Source organism: Impatiens glandulifera, unplaced genomic scaffold (assembly GCF_907164915.1).
Source record: "Impatiens glandulifera unplaced genomic scaffold, dImpGla2.1, whole genome shotgun sequence".
In the NCBI taxonomy this organism is placed as follows: domain Eukaryota; kingdom Viridiplantae; phylum Streptophyta; class Magnoliopsida; order Ericales; family Balsaminaceae; genus Impatiens; species Impatiens glandulifera.
Window position 1 is genome coordinate 124,590 of NW_025919724.1, and position 14,339 is coordinate 138,928.

Consider the following 14,339-nt stretch of genomic DNA (forward strand, 5'->3'; position numbering starts at 1 on the left):
AGTTATGTCGGCTCCAATAAAGTGCAAGCAGAAATGGAAGAAAAACCCGTTTTTTCCATCAGGCCCAGGGGTCTTGTCCGGGTCGATATGCTTTATGACAAGGTTTATCTCTTTTCCGCTGATATCTTTGCAGAGATAATTTGCTTTTGAGTTTAAAGAATAGTGCCGTTTGAATCAACAATAGATCTGATAGAATTTCTGGCCTGTTTAGTTCGTTCAGCAGCATGAAAGAACGAAGAGTTTGAATCCCCGAGGTTTAGCCAGAGGCATCTTTACTTTTGCCTAAGAGCAGATCAAGCAGCCCCAGATGAACCAGCGTACCCAGACGATATGCCAGATCCATATGATAATAGGTGCCCATCTCCATCTTTTTCCTGGGGGGTTTGCAACAATAGAAAGCGCAGGAAAGTCGATTGACGGTAGATTGGACACTGAATTCAGTATCGAGGCTTGACGCCCCGAATGATTTAGGTTTTTCTAACCAAGCCTTGACTTGCCTAAAAAGAGGAAGATAGATTCCTATTGAGCATTGAAAGGAATATCTCCGAAACCAACCCCACAATTGAACTTTAGCGAGAGCGGAGGTACGTTCCTTTCTAACTTGCTCGAAAGAGAGACCCGACAAATAAGGAGAAGACACCTTTCTTTCTTCCTCTGCTTTGACTTCACGGTCCTAAGGAAGCGTGCAGGGAGGCACAGTTATCCACACGGATTAGTCAGCCGTTCTCTTCTCAGCCTGCTCCGCTGACAGGCTAGCTTCTAGGCGCTATGCTTCCCTCATCCGCGGGCGGATTTCCCCTCTCTCTATACCGGCGCTATTGTCTTTTCTAGTCTTGCCATTGCCGTATATTGATAGGCCTTCTCCCGATCCCTCAGAAAAACCATAAATAGTAGTTACCACTGAAGTATCCTCACCCGTGAAAGAAGATACCTTTGATTCCCACGGAGCGGTTTTTGAATCAATCAACCGAGCCGACCTTGATTTTCGCAGCTGTCGAGCCCATTTCGGAGTAAGTTGTTGAGGGCTTTGCAATGGCAACAAAGCGCCTTCTGAGGGTGTGGAAGGCCTCTATCGGGCATATGTTAAGGGCTGCCCCTGTATCCACCAAGCGCTTAGGAACGTGTTGTGAAGGCGGAATAGAGTTTGCCGTTGAAATTATGACTTTTGGTGTTGCCAAGCTTGAAGGGCAGAATGCTAACGAACCGGGGCTACAGCACCTCTTTATCCCGAATCCCCCTTTTCAGATGTGGGGTCAATGGGAGGACCTTGTCAACTATAGGAATGCCCGATCGACTTTAGCGAGCTACGGCCTTTAGCGCACTTGACTTAGATTATTGCGTATACAATAATCACTGAGCATACGTGATTCTAATTTATTTTATTTAAGGGATCTTGATCTTGTTAGATTCGAGTTATACTCGAACGTACTATAATTGGCTTAGAGCCTGATTATGGGTCGGCTCCTCGCCCTATAATTCGTTTCAGTCTAATAACTAGAAAACCGCAAGGCCATATGAACTTTATAGAGAAAGGGGGGAAGGACGGCCCTCGGGAGACATGGCCCCGTCTGTGTTAGCCCTCGGCGTCGAGGGGTTAGTAAAGGGTTCCCTTTCTCTGAACGCAGATCCAAAGGTAACCGAGGGAACGAGGTTTGTAGGAAGAGGAGTGATCTAGGAAGGAAGTGGGATGTGAGAGAAAGTCTTACGATCCAACTATTTGTGGTACCCCTAAGATCCTTGGCGCAGAGGAGTCTGAATCTTGGCATCCATTGCAACTCCCCATGCTGGTAAGTTGCGGGTCGCTCTGATCACTCATCGGTTCCAACATGCGCATATCAAAATGAGTCTTGAGGTCTTGGGTAGAAAGACTGGGCCAGGGAGCAGCAAGTATAAGAGCCGAAATAGGAGTAGAGGAGGGCGCACCGGACGTTGTTTTGGTTTCCATAGCGGGTTATGAAGCGACTATCACCGGTAAGTTGCGGGTAGACCCGGTAGCACATCGACGTCTTGAGCGACTGAGAGGGAAGCGCTTTCAGGAATTGGAATCGGATCTAATTCGCAATGCTTTCTTACAGGTCCTGTCCTGAAGTAGTAGTCCTAAAGCTTTCTATGACTTTCTTCGATAAGGCGAGTTAGCTCTTTCTTCTTAGTGCTACCGGATGTTGGCAAGAGTTCTTCCTTTTCTGCCTGACCCTGTCTGTAACCTTATTAGTCATTACAACAGGTAACACAATCAAAAACAAGACTACAGAAAGAAAGACAACTACAAACAAGAAAGCCCACGGAGCGGTTACAGTTCCTGTCCCGAAAGCGGAGGTAATTCAATTAGTCCCACCGTTTGCAGACTGGTTAAACACAATAGGAGATCATGCTTCCGGGAAGATTAATTGCTCTTATATAGGCGTCCAACAGATCTTGAGTTCTTTCTAGTAGCTCTCACTCCTTTCTTAGCTTTAAGTAAGGCTTTCACTGGTGATAGTGAAGAATGTGGAAAGCTAGTCTTCAATAGTTCAATAGTAAGAATCAAGTGAACCGGATTGAAAGTCAAGAGCTCTTGTTACCGAGTGCGTTAGCTTATCTATGTTCGTTTACACCTTGGCCTACCAAAGTTCAGACAAGAAGTGGATTGGCTAACTCGTTAGAACGGGCGCAGAGCCCTAGTAAAGCGGTACCTCCATGCTTCAGACCAACTCGATGAAAATAAGTACACGCAACTAGACCTGTGAACTCGGATAGCCTAGGGCAGATGAAAATAAAAAGAAAGAGGATAATAATCTATGTACACACCCGATGAGAGATAGTTTCAATGGATCCTTCCTTTTTTTTTTAAGAAAGACTCGAAAAAGTAGCCTAAGCTTATATAAGGCTAGGGAGGAAGAGCACCTACTTCTTGAATAAGACAAGCCCGCATCCGTTAAGGCCGGGTAATTTTAGTGAATTGGCCTGAACCACCTCTCGGGCGAGTTTTTCTTGATGTTCAGTGGGGTGGTGGTCCACGACGTAGGCGCAAGCGGAATTATTGGGCGCACCACTAAGATGGCTGACGAAAATATCAAAGAGAGTGAGAGCAACCTTATCTAGTGTACAATACAATAAACCAATGAATTAAAACACATCTTTCTACTTAAACCAAACTGTAATGTGTGAATGTATTATGGATAAATGTAAGTGGAGACAAACATTTGTGATTTCTAGTTACTACGGTCTTCTTATCAAGTTTATTTTATATTTCAAATGTTTAGAAGATTATTAGATATTGAGTTATGTTGATTATTTGAAATTGGATAAAAGAAGTATATATAGGTAAAAGAATAAAATATAACCAAAAGGCAATAACAACACAAATTATAACACAAGGAGAGGGTGGTCCTAGGAAACTATGTTTTTTTAACACAAAAAATGGAAACCCTCATTTATCATCTTATATAGATGATGTATGGCAGACCCTGGTAAGCCAATGGAAAAAAAAAGAAGAAGGCAATAACAATACAACTTATAACATAAGGAGATGGTGGTCCTAGGAAAGTATATCACAATTTAACACAAAAAATGGAAAACTCATTTAACATCTTATATAGATGATGTATGGAAGACCCTCCTGGTAAGCCAATAGAAACAAGAAGGAAATAACAATACAACTTATTGGAATTTGGATGCACCACGGTTATCCTTAGTGAAAATGAAAGGATGGAATTAATTGAGTAATCAGAAGAGACTGGTCTCCTCTTTGAGTTAGTTAGCAAACTTAGCTGAACATATTTTTGGAATGAATTGGTAAAGGTAAGTCTTTTCATATAGTATATATTTGTACCCACTCGGATAGCTCAGTGACAACATACTTGGGCTTAATTCTTATGTAGGAACAGGTTGGGAAATGTCCCTTGGCTTCTATATATGCAAACTACACCTGATCTTAATTTGAATAATATGTCAAAACATGAAGCAGAACCCAATGGCTTAATCTGGTATGTATTGCAAATGCTACCGTTGTATCTTCATCATCTTAAAACATAAACCAAACTGTCTGTCATGTGTGGATGGATTAATTAATGTAAATTAGAGATAATTATTTGGCTTATTATTTTTACATTTTTCAAGTTTAAAAAATAAAAGATATTATGGGAAGAACTCTGAAAGCCCATTTTATCATCTTAAGAAGATGGTGTATGGCAGACCCTAGTAAGCCAGAAGAAGGCAATTTCATCATTGTCACCCAAATATATAAATGCACCAGCCGGGAATTGAACCCGGGTCTGTACCGTGGCAGGGTACTATTCTACCACTAGACCACTGGTGCTTGTTGTGAAGAGCAATATATTTATTAATATTCTTTAAGTTTCTATTTACTAATCCGATCAATTTTCTCAATCATCATCCACTTCTTATTTCCTAAAATATTGGTTGTATTTCATTTTCACCGTCCTCCTCGAGAGAAGACTAATTAAAGAGAAAAAGGGAACCCCATGAACTCAGCCAATCTCTTCGCCCAAACTTTCATATCACTTTTCACATTCTCATATTTCAAAAACAATTGATATTTTAACAAGAAAGCATTTTGTTTATATTTTATGAGTTGATTCTCAAATTGATATTTCAAATTTCAAGATTTTGAAATAAAAAACGTGTCATTTCTTTGACATTACTTTCATAAATATTTTAAAAACCAATGTCGTCAAAATAAATTTATGAAATAGATGAAAAAGAAAGTTTATAAAGTATTTGTATGACTTATAACAAACTTTATAATAATGATATGAAAATTTGATCACACTTTGATTAAAAGTGAATGTGACAAATATATATATATATATATATATATATATATATATATATATATATATATATATCATGAATGAAGATAATGAAAATTATTTATTACGTGTCTTTTGTACGATATTTTTATCATTGTAAATTACGATAAAAATAATTAAATACACTAAGGATGTAAATTGCACTACATGAAATATCATGTTGTTATCAAATAATGTATTGTTATTATTAAATGAAAGACTTTATGTCTACAAGTGAATATTTTTACATTTAAAAGTGCAATCTATCTATGATCGATAGATTAAACGTTATAATCTATATTTTTGACTTATTTCGAAAAATAAAATATTTTTATGAAAAATATGTAATTGTTTACACGAAGAATAATAGTTCAAAGACATTTTGTGTTGGCCAAGTAAACAATATTTTCTTTAAAAAAAATATTTAAATGGTAAGCATGTTCGAATGACTATAGTTTTATTAGAAGATGTACAAGATTACCTCAAGTGTACTAAAGAAAATTTCTAATTATTATGATAGTAATATGAAATTTGACAAGCTTAGAGTCAATGACAAGTCTAGACATACATGTCTTAGACATAATGTTATTAGACTATACTCTCTAATTGAGTTATCAAGTTTGACTATATAAATCAAAGATAACATTGTGGATCCACTAACCAAATTATTGAATGGAAAGTTAGTTTGAATAATTTTTAAGAGATGGGACTACTATAAGTTGGTACGAAGGAAAACATAACCTATGCACACTAGAGATCACAATTATTAGGTTTAATAGGACAACCTAATTGTACTAACTTGTAAGATTATTATTGGGATTAATCATTAATAAATAATATATATTTGAACGAGGATAAACATTTCTCTTTTAATGATTCTTTGTGATCAAAAAGATCACCTATGTGAGGAAGAAATGGGGACGCTTCGAAGGAATTGTACGTTTCAATTCTAGACTCTCTCACAAAACTAGGCACGTGTTCCATGGACAAAAAACACAACCATGAGAGCTTAACATGTATCAGGAAGAATTTTATGTGAAAGTGTGTAATGTTTACACAAATGGAAGAATATGTCAAGGACATCGAGTCTACTAATTGACAAATAAAGTTAAATACTTTAATAAGGGAATGTTCAAAGGTTACCCCTACCTATCATATGTAGGATTCAACTAATGAACCTTTCACCGGGTTAATTTTTCAATTTCAATTAATGTTGGGGATTGTTGTAATTTTTAAATTAATTCTATAAATTCTATTAATGAATGGAAATTAAAATGTGGGTAATAAAATCAAATCAATTTCACATTAAAATTTAAACGTGAATTAAATGGTGAAATTTGATCCAAATGTATAATTTGAAGTAATTAATTTAAAATAATTGATTTAAATACCTTGACGACCAATTAAAAAAATGTTATTAATTTCTAGTGTAACTTATATGAGTTTATTATTATCAATTGTTTTGATAATTTAATATTATTATTAACAATTGAAAAACCTCATGTAACGTGAGTAATGTAAAATAGATATCTTAATTAATTTTGGCAAACATTTATTCATAATTATAAAGATATAATGAGACAAATGAAGAGACAATCAATGTCAGTCGTTGAATCAATTGAAAATTCTAGTTAATAGTTTATTATTTTAGCAATATAAATAGTGGTTGAGTGTAATAATCAATACATTTTTAAAACTGCTAGATATTTGATGTTCCAAGCACAAATGCCATTAAATATTTGTCCCTTTTCAATATTAATTTTACTTATTCATTAATAGACTTCTCTCACATCCTTTAAATTGTGGTAGTCTTTTTTACGGATTATACAAACAAAAACTTTATTATTCTAATTTTAAAATATTTGGTTTCCTTTAATATATTAAGAATAACACATCTCATAAAATTAAATATTAAAATAAATCAACAAAATGTGTTTTTATTGGTTTTTAGTCAAAAGGATTTTAGGGTTTTTTATACTTCAACTATTATTATGGTCTCAAGAGACATAGATGATTCATAGAGTGAAAACTCCCAAAATGAAGATAAGGGTTGTGCTAGATTATAATATCCATCAACCCAAATTTATCCCAAGAACAATGGAAGCTAAAGGTATGTTCCGCTTCTAGTAATTGAATTGATCTATCATCTCAAATCCCTTGTTTATCATTAGATGACTATTTAAAGTTTATATAAAGTATTATTAGATTTGGTTTATAAAATATATACTATGATAGTTTAGTGAATAGCACGCAACATCTCATTCATTAGTAGAGAGAACGATTTTTTTGTCAAAATTACTCTCAAATCTTTTTTCTCTAACAATAATAGAATATATCGACAGAGGTAGTGAAAAACTCTCCAAGATTCTTAACTTTGAAACTCTAATACCATGTTAAATTCTTTAAGTGAAATATGTAAACTGGAAATTGTAATATTAAAGTTATTATCCAAACAATTACATCTCCTTAATATAAGAGTTTTAAAACTAACTAATATGTATTAAAACTAATTAGTAGTTTTTATCTAACTAATTAATAATTTATTAAATTGTATATTTATTTTACATCTCCCTTCAAGGAGAAACATAGTAGAAACAATGTTTCACCTTGACAAAACAAGTGGATGAAAATAAAGTTACGATCATGCGGTCATTGCCTTCAGCAAACCAATTCAGTAAACTATATTTTTTTTTTTACCAAAAACCCCGACAAAGATATAATATTAATTAGAACACATCCCATTAGATAGAAAGTCATATTATACAACGGACGACCATTAGATAGAAAAAAATCAACCAGTAGATAGAAACAACCTACCATTAGATAGAAAAACAACCAACTAACTAATAAATGACTCTGAACCCTCACTATATAGTAAGCCACATCCTAGAAAAATAGATTATTTATGATGATTAACCCCGAAAAAAGGAGTAAAAGGCATATCATGTTGGTTGGTCAAAGATGATGTGTAAGAGGTGATGACATCCGAGAAATACTCATAAGTAGTCATGCATCTTCCATCAGCCCAAAACACATTCCTTATCTGGGATTCCTCGTCCATATCATAAACATAAAAAAAAATACATTGCAGTTTAATTGAAATAATTTCAGTTTAAAACATGACATTACAGCGCTTCGTTGAGAATATGACAATGAAGCGTTGATAACATGACATTCATTTTTCAAGTCTAATAAACCTAAAAGCTTACATAAACATTTTCAAAACGTTTTCAGAATTTTTTAAATCAAATGTCTATGTTTCTTAAAGTCTATGAAGAACAAATGACTAGATTTCGACATACATTTCTATGTTTCTATATTTTTCAAGGTTAAAGGAAAGGAGCTTGCGATGGTAAAAACATGGATGTGAAAATGTAGCTTCATATTTTTTTTCCCCAATAGGCATTACTATTAAAAAAAATCTTTGTATTAAATATAATTTAAAATAAGTAATCTATAAAACATGTCATTTTAACTTTACTACAAATTAACAATAGTTTTAGTAGCCTTTGAAACATGCCTTATAAAGTAGTTTTAGATCTAAAGTGACCATCTCCACCTCTAGTAGTTTTGTAAACTTCAAAATGTTTATTATGCAAAACTCCGGTCATATGAATTATTCTGTTATATAATAAATATTAAATAATGATTACTATTATTAGAGGCTTACGTCCTAAGAGTTTGTTAAATGTGTCGTTATCATATGCTTTAATGGTTGGTTATATGGGTCGCCAGATTTCAGCTTTTAAAATTTAAACATGTAATGTTGTTATAAAGGGGAACAACATTATATTAGCAGAAGTACATATATTTTTTTTAAAGCTTGAGTTCTAGTATGCACTCTTTAGTATGTATGATTTTACTTATTAGATTCATTGTATTTTGAATGTTTCCTATATTGCTAAAAGAAAACTTATTTAATTATACACATCTAGTTTTATTAAGAAATACATACAATATAAAGTTAGTGATGTCAATCATTTTCATGTAAAGTATTATTAGTTATAATTTAATTCAATTTTTTTGGTATCTTATATAAGACTCTTAATTAATATTTGAATTAGAGTGAAACTTATTTTTCATTGTACTTATATTAGAATAGATGCTAAATTAAAGAAAAAATATTAATATTCCAAAAGTTGATTTGATAAGATTATAGTTGTGTTTACAAATATAGATTGTATAACTTAATTTAATCATATCCTAGACAAGCAAGGTCTTTGTATAACTCAATTTAATCATATTAATTATAACTCTTATATAAGATACTTGAAAAAATATTTGAATATTGGTTAAAAATTATTAGTTTTATAAAAAATTATTAGTTTTATAATTCACATTAATTTATTTTATGACAAAAGAGGTTAATAATTAGTTATCTTGTTCCACATAAAGGTGAAAGAATGTTAAGAAGTCCCACATCGGTACAAAACCAAAGAACAAGGAGAGAAAGCTGTTATAAAAGTAATTGTCAGCTAGGTTAATAAGCATACCTTTCTCGGCCTTTTGGCTAAGATCAAGTGTAGTATCTGTTCTTATCAGTTTAATATCTGATACGTGGGCCATCGGCTCACATGATATTAAATTAATTTTTTAAGGGGGAGTGGCCCATTACAGTAGCTTGCTACTGGGGCTGTTCAAGCGTCGCCTAAGCGTTGCACTTCTGCTTGGGCCTGGCGCATCCCACCAATGTGTAGTCCAAATTTTGATATCTACATCTAGACTAACAACTGAATAATGAAGGGTTATTCTATAAATAATTTATGGACAACAAACCAATGAATTCAAACACACTTCCTTACTTAGACCAAACTGTAATGTGTATGGATAGATGTAAGTGGAGACAAATATTTGTGATTTCTATTTACTATGGTCTTCTTATCAAGTTTATTTAATATATTTTCAAGTTCAAATGTTTAGAAGATTATTAGATATTGAGTTATGTTGATTATTTGAAATTGGATAAAAGAAATATATATAGATAAAAATAAATAAAATATAGCCAGAAGGCAATAACAACACAAATTATAACATAAGGAGAGGGTGGTCCAAGGAAACTATGTTTTTTTAACACAAAAAATGGAAAACTTAATAGCCTCATTTCTATAGATGATGTATGGAAGACCCTATGAAAGTATGTTTTTTTAACAAAAAAAAAAAAAAAAAACAATGGAAGAACTCAGTAGCTTCAACTATCATCTTGTATAGATGATGTATGGCAGACCCAAGTAATCCAGTAGAAGTCAATTTCATCATAATTTTTCCACATTTATACCAGCTGGGAATTGAAACCGGGTACTATCCAACCACTGGTGGTGGTGCTTGTTGTGAAGAGCAATATATTTAAATTATACATTTAACATTCTCTTCTTAGATTTTGTTTACATAAAAAAAAACTTTTAATGTACATGAGCCAATTTTGAATTATCTTATACTCTTTTTCTTGTTACTTAATTTGGTCCTATAATGTTAGACCACTATATAAATTTTTTTATTTATAAAACATAAATTTGTTATTTTCATTTATTTTTATTAGGTTTCTTTTGGGTTGTTTTCTATTTTACTATACTGGTTAGTTTAAGAAAACAAATTATAATTAATTTTATTAGTACTTTTATTTATTTATTTATTATGCTTTATTTAGTAAATTTGTATTTACTGAATAAATATTTAGTAAATTTGTATTTACTAAATAAATTAAAAAATCAAACAATTAGAGACAGCATTTTAAATAATAGAAACACTTAATTTTTATTTATTAAAATTTATTATTTTTTGAGTTATATACAAATTTTTATTTAAAATCCTATTATTTTGGTTTTTATTTATACATCATTTTTTAAATAAAATTATGAGCACGCTATTTATTTATTTATTTTATTTAGTTTTGTTGTTATTGTATGAGAACAGTATTATGCAAAAGGTTACGAAAAGTTAAGTTCAATTAATACAACAATAAATTTGCGTAGCAATTTTATCTCGAAAATATTCATCGTATTGGGTTCAATATATCTTTCATCCTCCTCAATATTTATGTAATCTTCGATACTAGGCCAAATTCCTTTTTCATTTCCTTAAAAATTAATGGGATTTTTTTTATCATATTTCTCAAGATAAAATTATGCAATCCTGCCAGTGCATTAAAATCATTCACTTGCTTTTCAATTGAAAACCCGAATAAAATATTATATTTCATTTATTTTTCTAAATTTAAGTGCCATCTCAATCAAAAATTTGATGGACAAATGATGTTTGTTGAATGCCTCTCTTGCGTTATGATATTACTGTGATAAAAACTGATGCGGGTGATATGGGATTTGGAGATATGGTGCCAGGTAACGAGTCATTTTTTTATACCCTACATCAATCATGTAATATTTACCTACAAAACAATACATAAGTTTTATTGCATATTTTATTTCACAATCGAAACAATGAAGTGAATAACACCTTATTGGATGCGAAAAACTATATACTGGATTGTTTCGAACATTGTCAAGGGCTGATCATTCATCATCAACTTTGACATTTTTAGTTGTATAATTAGTTTGACTATGTCAATTTAGTGACTCAGTTACCTTAGGGTGTACTTGTGCATGAGTGTCATCGATAACACCAATACAATTCTATTAAATACAAGACGTTAATAATATAATAATAATAAGATCAGCGTGAAATAGTCTAAAACTTTCATGGTCATGGTACAATATTCGGCTTCGGATACTACTCCCTTGCAATTTCTTACCCCAAATTCTGGGGGTTCCATGGGGAATATTTACGCGATAATAGAGTGCATGCATTAATAATCTACGATGATCTTAGTAAACAGGTTGTGGCATATCGACAAATGTCATTATTGTTACGTCGACCACCAAGTACTATATTTCTTTGTTTTCCAGGATATCAAAGAGACTCTTAGTTTGACACAACGACTATCTGCACAAATTGGCCAGTCCAAATTTGAAAAACACTCAAATCAACCATTAGATAAACAAAGTAAAATAGCCCAAATGAGAGAGTGCACTTACACCCCACAACAAGACAGGATAATTTAGTGTAATCGTCAACAATTTCTTCAAATTGAAAAATCTTTTTATGTTCCAAGCAAAAATGTTATTATGTTTTTTTGGCTTTTTAAATATTAATGGTTATTCATCTCATTAATAAGCTTTCCTCACATATTTAAATTGGGATAGTCCTTTTACATATTATACAAACAAAATCTTGACTATTCTAAATTAGAATATCCGGTTGCCTTTATTATATTAAGAAGAATAACATCCCTCATCAAACTAAATTTGTAAAGAGAGAAAATCAAGGTATTTTTATTGGTTACTCTTCTAGTCAAAGGGTTTTAGGGTTTTTTTACTTCAACTGAAATTATTATTGTCTCAAGAGACATTATTTTTTATGGAAATAATATTCTTGATTCATTTTATTATTTTTTATGAATTACAAACTCTTCATTCAGAAACACGAAATTTTGAATTTTTGAATGAATAAAGGAAAATTCCTACTTGGTTAGATGATTTTGTGTCCAATATCACTAGAAACCATATATTATCTTATGCACCTCAAATATTTCTATATGCATCCAATTAAAAAAGTAACAATTATCTGGAATTCTTGGAAATTATATATATTTTAAACAACCAATAAATAAATAAATAATCATCTCAAATTACAAAAATGACAAAATGTTATAAATGATGAATGGACTATTTTACAAAATAATAACAAATGAGATTTGGTTTCATTTGGCATGATATTTTATTGTCTATAAAAAGTATTTCCTGTTATAAAGAAAGATTTGAAGGGAATTAAGATAGAAGGAAATAAGGAAAATGATGGCCTTGACTTTAGTGAGGGTTGTGCTTTGAGTTAGGGAAAAGAATATCACAAATTATGTATGGCAATTTTTTTTCTTAATCTGGAATAAACTACATTATTTGATGTTCATGATAATTGTTAAAGGGACTAAGAATGTATTAGGAAATTTGTGACAATAAACTATTGATAGGTATTGATAAAAGAAAATATGTTTAGCGTTGATGCATGGTTTTAGAAGAGGCGAAGTAATGGGGAAATGATAGATAGGGTTAGTATCCAGTCGCCAACGTAGGCATAAGACAGAAAAAAGGGTAAAAAAAATTTGGACCATTTCTCGATTTGTGCGTGTCATCCTTGCGCAGGGGCCATGCTAATCTTCTCTGTATCGTTCCAATTTTATCGGATGTCCCCGAAGGGACATAAGCTTTTCCTGCTCTCCTTGTTAAAAATACTTCATTCTTGAGTTAGAGGATCGATGTGGGATAAATTTTAGAAAATGAATGCACATCTGCTATTTCTTGTGAAAGACTACTAGAGCATTTTTCGATGAACGCATGTTTCTATATAAAGAATGAGGTTCCTTGAAAGAATGCCCTCGATTTATGGGGTTTTCTTTTGAGGGAATATTGATTTTATGAGAGAAAAAGAATGGGGAGCTACCCCTTATGTCATGTTGATAAGGTGTTCAAGGGCGGAGCTAGAATTTAAAATATAGTCGGGCTATGTTATTTCTATAAAACGTACCCGGCTAGAATGATAATAATAGCTAGAATGATAATAATATGAAGTAAATAAACAAAACATACGTAGTTTACAGTCACTAGGTCTCTTCATCGACCGACGAACTCAATAGCGACGGTATTTCTCCACGTCGTTATTTCCATTCGCATGCAAACTGTTTTGAGTTACCCGAGTTGTACATAGACCCGCCCTTGAAGGTGTCGATGCCTCTATTAAATATAAGTAACATTCGTCATAATGAATATAACATACGTTTATTAAATATCAAATACGAGTCATATACCTTGTTTGAAAGTACGAGTTATAACTACCCTCGTAGTAATAACTTCAATCCAAATTAAAACGAATTTAGTGAAAATCAAATATTTAAAATAAAATTCTTTTTATTGGAGCTAAACTAATAATTAATTGTAATAGTTTGTTATTAACATTGATATGTATAGGTTTGATAAAATAATATACATAACAAAAGTATCAAGTTCTTAAAAATATTATTAAATGATCCTATCCTTTAAATAGAAGAAGAAAAACCATAAGGCTCAATAATAACAAAAAAAAAAAAAGTGTGTTGTCCCACATTGTTAGATGAAGTGAAAATAAGGATCCGATATTATTATAAGTGGGGAGTTGGTGATTATAAGAAACTATGAAGCCAAGCATTGAACACAAAGCGAATTATTCTTTCGCCTTTTACTAAAGAATACTGTGTGTTCTTTGCAATACGTGGCATACGTCTGTTTTTGTTGGGTCCTCTAAACGGAGCCACCCTACAATTGAGTTTAAACTTTGAATTTGTCTTATCTATGAAATTTTAATTTATATTTTTTTTATTAATGTATTATTTGAATTATACTTAATTTTTTTTTAATAAATAAACGTATTTCACTCTTTGTTTGGCATATTCCCTTTGAATTGTAATCCTTCAAAATTATATTCGTTTAGAGAACTGCGCAGATTAATTTTTTACATCATAGTTAA

At 31.9% G+C, this 14,339-nt stretch overlaps 4 non-coding genes across 4 annotated transcripts; 2 read left to right on the forward strand and 2 right to left on the reverse strand.

The window, feature by feature from the left end:
- Positions 1-4,226: 4,226 nt before the first annotated feature.
- Positions 4,227-4,297, reverse strand: TRNAG-GCC. The gene has a single exon. It is a non-coding gene; the product is annotated as a tRNA-Gly (tRNA).
- A 4,982-nt stretch (positions 4,298-9,279) lies between these two features.
- Positions 9,280-9,477, forward strand: LOC124918405. Its single transcript, XR_007097381.1, has one exon. It is a non-coding gene; the product is annotated as a U2 spliceosomal RNA (small nuclear RNA).
- Positions 9,478-12,936: 3,459 nt separating this feature from the next.
- Positions 12,937-13,039, reverse strand: LOC124918407. Its single transcript, XR_007097383.1, has one exon. It is a non-coding gene; the product is annotated as a U6 spliceosomal RNA (small nuclear RNA).
- Positions 13,040-14,010: 971 nt separating this feature from the next.
- LOC124918406 lies at positions 14,011-14,126 on the forward strand. The gene has a single exon (XR_007097382.1). It is a non-coding gene; the product is annotated as a U5 spliceosomal RNA (small nuclear RNA).
- The last annotated feature ends 213 nt before the right edge of the window (positions 14,127-14,339 follow it).